The sequence below is a fragment of the Cupressus sempervirens genome, chromosome 3, assembly GCF_028749045.1.
Source record: "Cupressus sempervirens isolate cs-2001-9-10 chromosome 3, ASM2874904v1, whole genome shotgun sequence".
In the NCBI taxonomy this organism is placed as follows: domain Eukaryota; kingdom Viridiplantae; phylum Streptophyta; class Pinopsida; order Cupressales; family Cupressaceae; genus Cupressus; species Cupressus sempervirens.
Window position 1 is genome coordinate 464,086,532 of NC_143120.1, and position 13,827 is coordinate 464,100,358.

Sequence of the window (13,827 nt, forward strand, 5' to 3'; positions counted from 1 at the left end):
GAATCAAAGAATCATTTTAACTCATACACTTTCTTGGTAGTTATCTTTGGGCCTTTATGTTCTTCCTACTAATGTTATAGCTTAAGTCGGATTTATTTGATCATAAAGTATGTTAATCAATCATCATGATTACCAAGTTGTTCATCATTGTCCTTGACTAAAAAAATTAGATAATATTATATATATATATACATACATATACATATATACACAGGTACATGCACACGCATATGCATGTACTCACATATATGCATATATGTATATGTATGTGTTGTGTATATACATGTGTGTGTGTGTGTACAGATATATACACACACACATATATGTTCAATGAATAATTATAATATATCTAATGATTCTTGTCAAGGAAATTAATAATCAAAATTATGATCAATATTCTTAAATTGATTGATAACATATCCAAAGGTGTTCCCTAAAATCGATTATAACAAAGTGAAGATTGAGTGTTTTGGCTGTGATTATTATTTGTAACAACTGCTATTATTGATAAAGCATGTCCCATATAGGGACATGACCCTACGTGGCTTAAGCCACATTAGAGTCATGCCCCCATAGGGAACATGACTCCAATATAATAATTATCAAGAGATGATCATTTTCCTTCGGAACATACAAACATTACAGACAATACTAGTACATTGGGCAACAATTCTATATTGTACACATATATTAGTATTGCATTGGCAGTGATTCTAAATTGAGCAAGATATATATATAATTTAGATCAGAATATACTTACTATTACTATAGTTAGTATAAATATATAAAACTACAAGAAAAGAAGAAATAAGCTTGTGAATACATTCATAAGGGATTTATAAATGAAGATTGAAAGGTATTATGTCATATGTTACTTCCTTATCACTTTCGCCTAGGACTATATAGCCTTCCCATTACAGGCCAAGCATTTGCCCACTTAATGGAGAACATTGTTATAAATTCTAGCTTGTTCGTCCCAAATTCATTTCTTGTGATAGTTAGAGTGTGCTAGGTTGTATTTTTTCTTGGATGTTTGAGTAGGATTGCATTTGCACTAGTAGCCATAGGTTGCCACCAGTTTTTCTTTTCAATTTCCACCTTGTGTAGGATTCTAGCTATTTCTATCAGTCATGGCTTATGAATTGGTGGAAATTGTCAAGAGTTAGTGTATCTATCTTAAACCTATATATTCCTACTGTAAACACCCCTAATATATTGAATGCCTTCCTTTGTCTTCTTGATGCATTATTGTCATGACATCAATAACATTGTTTCTATCTTGGATGCATAGCTCACTTTCATATATTAACTCACAATATTACTCCTCTATGGGAATTTCATTCAAAACCAATTGTGGGTTTGCAACAATCCAGATCATTTTACCAATTCATCTCTTTATTTTACCACAACTCATTGAAAAACTCAACCTTGGATCCTCCTAAATTTTGCTCAAGGTCCATTTTATAGTTTATTTGCACAATATGGTTGGGAACACTTATGTCATTTGAAGTTTCCAAATATATTAATTTTTTCGTATTGGTAGGTTGTGAACTCCTCTAAAGAAACCTTTCTCATATTTGTCCAAACTATGGTTGTGTGCACTTCACTCATTTGAGTTTTCCCAAATACCTTCATTTCTTCATATAGTTACATTGCAAGAATCTCTAAAGAAACGTCTCTTATTTTTGTCCAATTTCATGTGGCTTACTTTTGCTAGCAGAAAATCAAAAGTACAAGGGCCAACTTCACATAGAGAAAGTCTATAAAATGAGTAACTTCATACATAAAGATTATGTCATTAAATTAATAATATCGACATATGATCAATGCCTGCCAATTAAAGAAGAAAGGTATATAATAATTTCAAAGACAACATTATAGTCACTAGATGAGTATATGACAATATTTATGAATAGGGTGCAATATGTTTTTATAAATCTTATAGTATTAAGAATTATTATACATGTATTATCTTATGATTTAAAATAATCACATACAATTTAAGTGTCAGAGTAGGAATACATGTAGACATGAAATGCTATATTGTATATCAAAATGTATATTTCATCATGGTAAATATATATTAAAAATTGCTATAAATTCCAACTCAACATTTTTATAGAAAATTCACATATATAACAAACATATCACTAATTATTCTGCCCCAATGATGTTTTCTCCAATTACTATTTCCACCTTTGTGCATTTAAACTCTACGAAGATTCTTTCAGTGAATGAGTTTTCTATGTGTGGGGGATGACTTGTAGTTGGGGGCCTCCATATTGTTGTCTACTGTAGTGTTGCCCTAAACTCTCTTCTTCATCTCTTCATGGGCTAGAGTTGACTTCACACCTCATTGTTAGTGGTTTGAGGGATGTTATTGCTACTAGGGGAAGGGTCTTCCACCCACCCCAAATGCTCATATTGGTGGACGAAGCTATGCTCATGCTGTACTATTCCTCCAAAGGTGAAAGCTCGACCCATGTCTTATGCCAAAGCCTTGCCTATGATGGTGTGCGACCCAAATATGGTGAAAATTGTGAAGTGCCATCAACATCATGGGTTGCTTTATAGATTTACTAGTCTCCAACCTTCTTTTCTAGGATCTAACATAATTGGATAAAAAGATCTTGGCAACCCTTAGTTCCTAGTAACATTGAACATTTCCCTTGCGCAAAGGGGAATTATTTATTTATTTATTTTTTAGTATTTTCTTTCTCTAAAGACCATGATTTGGTGTTGACAAAGTTGTGAGTTTGGGAGAATCACTCTCTTTCTGTCAAACATTGGACAATCTCCTTCAACACCCTCACTGAACTGCTCAATGTGTGCTCTATGTGAGTTCATCTTCTCAATCTCACACTCCATTTTTGGGAGATTTCTTAATTTTAAGGCCATTGCAAACTCTATTGGCCTTTGTTTTGAAGGTAGATGATACTGCAAATTTGCTAGGCCACACTACAATTTCTTACATTTTGGTTGACATAGATATCTCTACACCATTGTTGGGGATGTGATGCTCATGGTTGGGGATAGGCCTTGGACTCAAATCATGAGATAATGAGGGCCTCCCTTTTCAATGTTAACAATGCTTCTCTACTAGACATCTAGCTACAAATTGTTCTATTTTGCATTGTAAAGGTTCTGTCACGTAGTGGAATGATACAAATGATGATCATTTGATTGTTCAATCTTTTGATTCTCTCTAATTCTACCTTTGAGGACTCCTCATAGGCCGGCAATGACAATGAGACTCTTACTTCAAATTTGGGTAATGCTCCTATGAAAATTTGAGTCATGCTCCTACTAAAAATTTGAGTGATGCTACCTATACAAACCTAAGTGATATTTCATTGTAAACCACAAGGATGCCACTCCCGCTTCTATTAGTGCAACCCTCTCTATTCATGTGGACCGTTCTTCCCTTCAACTCCTACTCTAGTCCAAGCTTCAACGAGCAATGCATACATTTCTTAACACTTTGACCACTTGCTAATAAAAGTTCAAATGAAGTTTCATTAGTTTCTTCCCCTTGTAGTGGGGATCCTAAGGACAACATTGCCTAGAAATTTGTCCATTGACATAGGAAAAATAGTTCTTTAACTCACTCTCTTCTCCAGGGGTGGTGAATGAGTGACTCTCACATTCTTGAGGAGAGCTAGTAGCCTTCATGATAGTCTATTTTTTTTTTTGGGTAACACTTGTTCTGTCTGTGTAAGTTGTTGATGGTATTTAAAATCCAACACCTTTGTTCTAGTGTTGTTCTCTTTGACACCTTCAAGTTGTTGTGTGAGGGTGTGCCGCCTTATTAGGCTACTAATTATAAAATAAAATAAAAATGCAGACACATAAACAAACAAATTAATGGTTTGCTCGACTCTTCCCTTGTGGCGAATCTAAAACTTGTGATTGATTTATTGATTTTAATGCACCACTTGTGTGTGCTTGAAGGGTTGGTAGACTATGATGGACTCTTAGTCTATGATTGTTTCTAAATAAAAGTGGTCTCTTGCTACCCAAAACCTTCTACTACAATATTAAACAATACAATAAAGAACTCAGAGATGTGAAATCAGAGTGGATATAATGAATTCATTAAGGATATAATAACATCTAAGGTCTACCCATAATGGTGCCAAGGTTCCTACCACACCTGGTTCTTCCTTGGTAGTTTCTTAGACATGGGTGCGGGTGTTAAAGGTCCAACATGCCCTAATATTGGCATTTTCATCCCTATTTTTCTTGGTTTGGGTGTGTCGTCTGGTGGTAGAACTAAAAAGAAACTAAAAAGATGATGAAGGATATGAAGGAGTTTCTTCATTGATTGTTTTAAATGGCTTTGTAACCATTCACATATGTTATTATACTATAGAAGAAACTCACCTCTACCTTCCTATTATATCAAGCCTCTTTGTGATAACGAAAACATAAGAAAAAATGCCCCTGCCTTCCTTTATATCATATCGGGCCTCTTTGGGATTATGAGAAAATAAGACAAAATGCTTCTTCCTTCCTTAATATCGTATAAAGTTCTTTATAATTGTGAGAAATAAAGACAAAACTACTTAAAATCTAATTTCACCCTTTTTTTACTTTGAGATTCAATTTCATGATTTTGGGTGGTTGTGACAAACTTTTCCAGTTCCTACATGGTTTTGACAATCTTGTTAGGTTTGAACATGTCTTCAAAACCATTGAAATCTCTCTATGGCCCATTATCTAGTGGAGATGAGTTCTTATAGGGCCCCATCTCTTCTTTTGTACCTGGTTCTAAATCTACAATTTTGCAACACAAGGATACTTTACCTATTAGCAAAAATATTACATTTGAGCTTTCTTTGAAGATTGAAAAGGTCATTCAAAACACTTGTATTTTTACCTCTCATGAAGTTATTTGTCGATTTAGGGGCTTTTAGTTGAGCCTCCCTCAATTGCATGAATGGATTTCCCAAAATTGGAATTCAATCTTATTTGCTACAATCCATATTTTCCCTATGACAAAAGGGTTATTATATTGCTAAATTTGATATCACCGAGGATAGAACTAAGGCCTTATGTGATCACTTCTTTAGTTGGGATGATAAATATATGTTGATTTATACTTTTGCATTGTGGTTTTAATCTTACTTCCGAATTATTAGCAAGATCTTGATTTGGATTTAACTCCCCAACCCTCCCCTTCATCTTTGGAAAGATTCTCTATTGGAGGAAGTGGGCGAGTCTTTGGGGGATTTTTTGATGTTGAATGAATATTCTTTTGATATCTTTCATTCTACTTTTTCTTATGTTTTGTTTGACCTGGATGTTTCTAAGGGTCTCCTTGCTAAGATGAAGATAGATTCCTTCATTAGATCATGCATTCAGCCACTTGACTATGAGGGTACCTCCTTTAGATGTCGATGATGTTTCAAGGCTTGTCATGGTTCTTCTTAATGCATATTAGAGAAACAGAACAAATACTCTTCTTGGTGGAAGAGTGTTTTCTTAGAGCATTACACAATTCGAAAGAAAAGCTTTTCCTAGGTGGTTGCACAAGATTCTTTGATTGCTAATTCCAGTCTACCTCCGATTATTGATGTGGTTCAATGTGTTATTTTTCTTCTACCTCTATTGGGAGTCAAGATGGTGGTAGTTTTGTTGGTGCCACTATTGGAAGTCCTCTTGGTAGTGTTGCTCTTGATCGGGTGGTGTCTAATCATCCTTCTTTGATTGTCTCTAATTCTGGATCTCACACTCCTGTTTGACCTACTTTGCCTTCTCAGATTTTTGTTAGCGCTGCTACTTTTGATGGTCTAGTTAGTTCTTCACGATGTGTCTTTCCTTCTACAATTTATGGCATCCCTGCTACTTTTATTGGTCCTTCCTAGGGTGTGGGTACTAATTTTGTATTGGATTTGACTACATGCAAGATGTTACTACTAGGGTGGAAGAGGACCAAATTAAAGTTATAAGAAAGAAATCAAAATCTTCTTAGTCCTCATTTGAAATGATCCTTTATTCCCATAAGGGAAAGTAAAAAGGTAAATCTTAGTTGTGTTTGGTTGGTTTGAGTTTCCCTTGGACATTTATGCTTTCATGCAACTTCTTGTCTTGGTGGGGTAAGCTTGTTGGCTTTCTCCCTATTATTGGTTTTTCCCCATTTCTCTTTGTCCCACTTTATCTTGTGAGTAGTCTTGAATATCTTTAGTTGTGGGATTTCAAGTCCCTCTCAAACCTTTTTTTTATATAGGGTTTCAGGGCCCCTTCAAAAGGCTTTTTCATTCAATCAAAAGCTACGAATTGTAAAACTGTAAACTATTAATTAAAGAATAATGTAAGTGATTTGATTTGATTCGTATTTGATGTTCAAATAGTCATTTAATGAATGAAACTCTTAATGGATGATGAAGTGTTTGCCTTGATCATGTATCATGTTGATTGGGGTGGGTCGTCACCCACATTTGGAATGAAATTTAGACACATTGGTATTGATATAAAGTACTTATAATAATTAACTAAAAGGGGAAATGCATATAATAGAAAATGGTTTATGTGCACTAAAAGATTTTAAACCATCAAACCCTAAGCTAAATGGAATGGTAAAAATTATACCCAAAAAACTTTGACAATCTCCTCTATCATTAACTATTCCTCCATTTGATATAATATTTTAGTATTTGTCAATATTAAATTGAAATGAATGACCAAAGAGGGAATGAACGTGATGCTACTCCTCTTATTGAGACCCTTGATGTTCAAAGAGTTTCTTCCATGGACACATGGGGTATCCCCACTCACATTGTTTATAATGATTCTAGTGCTCTTGTTGCTCAGTACCTCGATCCTCGGTATGGATGGAATTAATCCATGTTTCTTTGTTTTTGATAGAAGGACTACTGTTTTGTAACATGTAATTTTTTGTAATATACAAGAAAGACTATACATGTACAATGACCTAATTGTGACAAATCCACTTTGACATAACTATGCTAGCTTCTCCGCTCTCCCCCATTTTGTAATTATAGATATTTTTGGGGATTGATATGCCTATAGTGGTTAATTTTTTGCTTAGTCTTTGAAACCACATGTGACAATTTTCTATTGTAATATGTTTTAAACTATCTTAATCAAAAAAATATTAAATTCAAATGGAAATATCTTGATATAACTTCAAATTTTACCCCAAAGATAGATTACCCTGACTATTCATTTGATTTGGTGTCTCACTATCTTAGGTTGTATAGAAACAAACATGGAATCCTATTCTAATGGGATCAACAAATGATCTATCATTTGTTCAACAAGACCTGATCACAATTCCTTATCTATATTGCAATGTTGAGGCATAAAGATGTGTGTTGATGAAGAGGGTTTGTAATGTGAAATAGTCCAATGCAATCATTTACTTCATGTGATTGTGCCATTTGAGAAGTTTGGTTAATCAAATTCTCTACCAAAGAGCATATGGTAGAAAGGCTTTGCAATATCACATATCTAATAATAGATAGTATTAAATAAAAGATTTAAGGACATTATGAGTGGGGGAAAAATGAACCTTGCATGTGCATTATTAATTTGGGTCTACCTTGAGGCATTCCTCAATGCATTTCCTAGAATTCTCCAAAATCGATATATTTCACATGATGACCTAATATAAATTTCACATATAGCATACAAATAAAATATAAAAGTACATAAAGATTGTTGTTGGATATTTTCAAAAACCTTTCCTTGATGATCCCTAAACTATCAACCATACTTGATGGGTGTATCACTAGATTTTAAAATATGTTTATGTGTTATTAAAATTTTTGGTTTTGGAGTAGACTCTGAGCTACCAAAATGGGTTTGTCTTAATGAAGATATTTTTCTTTATGAATATTAGTTAATTTTTAGCTCTATCACCCAATAGAAAAAGGAAAATGCTACTAATAGTTGGGGATGATATAATTTTTTTTCAAGGGTATGCTTTTGATTAGAAAGTGCCAAATATACTAACATTTTTACATAACCGTGACACAAACATGATGGTAAATTTAGGGTGAAGAGAATGAATAAAATGACACATAGATCACCCATTTATAACACACGACTAATAATTGAAAGAATAAAGAAGGATTATTTTCAAATAATACAACATATCAAGACTTGTTGATCACATCATAATCTAATTTAAGAGAGGAGACATCAATGATTAATTGAGAAAAACACCAAAAAAAATGACAATCAATAGGTAATCCAATTAGACACATAAATTCAAAGAATATCCTTTATTTTCTTGATGCAAAATAACACCCATAGAATTTGTACCCATGCACAAAGGATTGGGATTGAAAAGAAAATACACTATTGTAGCCTCCTTTCCCAAAATTGAATATCTTAATTTCATTAAGAATTCACTATAAATATGCCCTCAAGTAAACCTTTTAGTTCTTGTAAACAACTTATTAAAAATGGTCAATTACAAATAATAATCAAATAAAGGGACTTCACATTTTTACAAACATAATATTAACTCATTAATGAGCTCAAAAATTAATGTAAATGACAATTCTCTTATCCTAAAAGTAGCTCCAAACATTGTTTAGGAAGACAACTCAAATGTTGGTTACAATGACAGCTAGTTGGCAGATCTTCATCAAAGACTTTAATTATAGCTCCTCTCTTATCATCTATGCCATCATGTAGAGAATTTAGAAGAATTTGTTGAAATTGACTTGTTATTCCATCTATTGCATTAGTTTTCTCATCCTTATCCTATAGATTTCAAAATTAAGATTGGTAGTAACAAGTTCTTCGTTGATTATTTTTAATGACTTTTGAACCATTCACATATGTTACCATCCTTTAGAAGAAAATCGCCTCTAGGTTCCTTTATATCATATCAAGCCTCTTTCTGATTATGAAAAAGAAAGACAAAATGCCTCTGACTTCCTTTATATCATATCAAGCCTCTTTTTTATTATATAAAATAAAGACAAAACTACTTAAAACTCTAATTTCACTCTTTCTTTTTTCTTTCCTTTTTGCTATGAGATTTAATTTCATGATTTTGGGTGTTTTTGACCACCTTTTCTAGTTCCTACATGGTTTTCGCAACCTTGTTAGGTTTGAATATGTCTTCAAAATCACTAAGATTTCAAACACTTTAATTACTCTTTTGAAGCCACATACAAGAGTTTCAACAAGAAAATAATATTATTGAAATTTTGATTGAATCATGCGAAATAACTTTGAATAACAACCCATAATTCATTTTAGCTATATGCCTCTAAATTTAATTCTTTTGGCTCTAACCATAGATTTGTTGATGAAAACTTGAAACATAGTATTTCTCAAATAGTGAGGTATTTTCTCAAGAAATTTGGTCATATGATGTAAAATGAAGAAAACACAAACACATGAAATAATTTTGTTTCAATTATCATAGATTCATAAAATTAGATGTCTTGAAATTGGGTAGGTTTAAAATTTTTGAATTTGGCTAGTTTCAAATGTAGGGTTAGTTGTCTCTAATCAGAAATGATAATTATGAAGAACAAAAAAATGAGTGCAAGATCATCTATAAGATCAATGTGTTAAATACATTGGGCTATAGAGTTAGAGAGTAGGGCAGGGAAAATATTACAGATCTTGACAAAGCCTAAGGATATGATGGTATAAGTGAGCAAGCAAAAAAATAGGAGTCAAGTATAAGAAAATTTCTCTAACCAAGAGCATCGAAGAATTCTCATGTAAAGTGACTTACAAACTCATAAAAGTAGATCCATTGCAAAAAAAAAGGAATGCACACTTATATAACACATGAAAGGGAGATTCACTACATAGAAGAAAACTTTGTGTACATCTTCATGACCAAAATCCCATTTTCATCATATACTTCTATGAATTATTGAATGTAACCATGGATAAAATTGGTCATGCCTCCAAAAGTTTCTTCCAAAAATCAAATGGCTTGAATGATTTCCACTAATGGGAATCAAAAATAAATCAAGCAATTGTATGTAATGCAAGGTCGGTTTTAATTCAACTTTGCTTGAAGATAATTCAAAACTTACACCATCACCTCTAACCTTAGGGAACACAACACCATTATAGCTAATTTAACTTTAGTAAACTCTAAAATAATCAATTCAACTATTTCATCATCTTTAATTAATGATAATCTTGCATTCTCAACTTATTCTCTAGTTTTATATGGAGAGAAATTACCATGTTAGATGCTCCCAAACACTAACTTGGGATATGAGGAACATGAGGATAGTACCTTCTTGCTTATAGAGGTCAAAACCATCTAATTTATGTTTGTTGATATTCCTTTTATTATCAATTTGTGTCTCATATTTGTGCTATTTCCATCTATCCAAAGAAACTTGTAAGAGAACTCATCTTGTTCATAATGTATATAATGTACTTCTAAATTTATTTTAAAATTAACTAAAAAATAGAATGTTCTATTTTGTATATATTGTACTTCTCAATTTATCTAAAATTAATTAATTTATAATTATAATTTTAAAACACTTTGCATGTAAAAAGAAAATAAGAATAGAAATATTGGTTACATATGTAAGAGGAAAATAGAAAGGCTCTATATATGATATGTGAGATTTTAGTTTTAGATTTATTCTAAAATTGATGATACATTCAAAATTTAAAAAAGTAGATTTTTTTTTTCAATTTAAACTTTTCAATTCATTTTAAATTTTAGAATTGTAAATTCTACAATAGAATTCATTTTAAATTTTAAATGTTTATTTAACTAACTAAGAAAATTTAATTAGTTTAGAATTTGAAATGATGACATCTACAAAAAAAAAAGAATAATAAAATAAGTTTTTGGATTATATATCTATAAATCAATAGAAGTGTCCTATTTTGTATATATTAGTCAATTGAACTAGACAATTAACTTTAAAAATAATTTCATGAAAAAAACAAAAATGTTGCTTATATATGTAGAAAATAATAGAAACTTTATATATATTTTAAATCTGAATTTTAAAATTCATTTAATAATTTAAAAGTAGAATAAAATTTAAATTGATTTGCATGATAAAGAAAATAGGGTAGAATATAAATATTACTATAAATCTATTTTTTTAATAAAAAATTCACAACTAAATATACTAAATTTACATTATAATCTAAATAAAGTAGTGTTAAGTAATTTGGACAAGTTATAACTTAAATAATAATAAAAGATATTGATACTTTAATAAAATTGGAGTCATTATCAAAGAGATTATTTTCATCATCAAACTCTAAGTTATATTGTATAACTATTATAATAATAGTATATTCTTCTAAATAGCGATTTAAAAATGACGTATTTAAGAAATATTTTAATTTATCCCTTTATTTTTTTAATTCTTCAAAAACATCAGTTTATTTCCTCTTCTATTTGATAAATTAAAAAGAAGAAGATTTTTTTCTATATTTATATAATAAGAAACATATATTTACTAAGAATTCAATGACTACAAAAATTATCTTGAAGAAAGACTTGTCTTCTAAATAAAGAATTGTTTGATTTAATTATTAATTTCTAACCATTATAACTACAAATAACTCATATTTTTGCAAGTATGATTTGGTCCTACTCTATAATATGCAACATTGTATCTATTACTAATGATTTGCACATAAAAGTTTGTCACATGAATTTATATAATAATAGCTTATGTGAACCTCGAAGTTGCTTGAGATAAATAGAAATGGTAAACAATGACTAAAATAATTATTTATTAAAAGATCCAACCTTAACCTTGACTCTACTCATGATGTAAACCCTAATTTTAACTCTAAATCATAATTAAAACTCTAATCATAAATCAAGCCCTAACACTAACCCTTAATAAATGGTATTTAAATGCTATCATATTTAAATGATATGACATTTAAGTAATACCATATCAAAATATATATAATTATAAACCAAACTCTAACAATAATCCTAAAACTCTAAACCTTTACATATCCTAGCTGTTACCTAAATATCCAAATTAGAAAAATGGTCAAAACCCTAAATCTCATCATAGTTTTAACCATAACCTTAAAATCAAGCGCTAACCCTAACTATCATATAAACCTTAATAAAATAAAGACCATATTGCTAAACTCTAACCATAAAAAGATGATGAAAACCCTAAACCTAAACATAAGTATATCATATTTCATAACTACAAATTATATAGACGGATTATTTTTCCTAGAAAAAAGTCATTTATCTTCTTATAGTAGAAATGATTTATAACCTATGTTATGGTGTGCACTTACAGTGGCTTTTGATGTATGTTAATATTTATTTGATATATATTGTTATTTATTTTAAAAAACATATACAGGAAAAATACTTATTTGAAAGTTGAATTTGAACTAATCCTATCCTTAATCCTAATCATGATCTTAATTTTGACAATAACTATAACCCAAATGTAAAACCTAACCCTAACTATACTTTTAAGACACAACCCTAATCATGATCTTAACCCTAACCCAAAGCACTACATCAAATCATTAAATAAACCCTAATTACAACCATAATATTTATCCTAACCCTAAATCCTAACCATAGACCTAATACTAACCTTAACTATAGTTCTAAATACAATGCTAGACCTAAATTGTAAGACCCCTCCTCTTATGTACTTATTATATATGAATTTCTCTGTTAAATTTATTATACGAGATTTGAATGGATATGAAGTAACATTTTATGGTTTAGGTGTCCTTATGGAAATTGAGATCAGTTGATACATTCATGTTTGTTAGTCTATGATTCAAGACTTACTATATTAATTGTACTAGTGATGATAGGAGGTGTTTCACCTTATGATGATGATGTTGATTTTGGTACCTTAATGATTAGGTTATATGCATTCAGATAGTGCAGTATGCCTTATTGCTGATGTTATGATGTTTGAGTATACATATGCATTATGATGATTATTTTAGTATTTTAATTCGAATCGATGAATATGTTATGATGATTCAATTATGAGATTAGTGATGATCAAATATGTATGCAAAAATGAGATAGAGGTTATTTAAATGAAATTTGATGTTTTCATCAATGTGATGTGCAAATTGAGTGTGCAGGATTATTAGCCTTGGAATTTATTAGAGAATCGATAATTGACCCTATGTGCAAATTGTAAGACTAAGGTTGAACCTAATAAAGTGATTCAAACCTCGTTGTCTCATATTTTATTTGTATTGTAATCTAAATGTTTGTAGCATTTTGTATTTTGTAAGGTGTTGAATGTTACGTAGTAGTGAATTTTATGGTGTCACTTGAAACTCGTAATATGCATATGTGTATTTTATGGTGTCACTTGAATTTTATGGTGTAGTCCTTGTAGCATTTGAAATCCTTCTTGCCTTTGTATTTCTCATTTTTATTTTCTTCTTTGTCTTCTCTATTTGGACACCTTGCAACAATGTGACCAACTTCTTCACAAGAAAAGTAGATCAAAGGAATTTTTCCTTTGTACTTCCCTTTGCCCTTGGGAAATCTTCCTGCAAGTAATGCTTCAATAACACCAAGATATTCATTAGAACCATCTTCATCTTCACTGCCAAATTGCCTTCTAGATTTTTAGCTTTCTTCTTGAGTGATAGCTTGGCTTGAAATTCAGACTTAAGGTTGCTAGAGCTAGGAACATAGTTATCATAGTTATCTAGCTCAAATTTTGTCAACCTTCCCACTAGTACATCCAGTGTTATATCATTCTTGGGATCACATCTCACCTCTTCAATTGCTAAAACTCTAATTGCATAAATAGGAAGAAGGGTTCTAAGAACCTTGCTTACCACTGTTTCATCATCTATCTTTCCTTTTGAGGC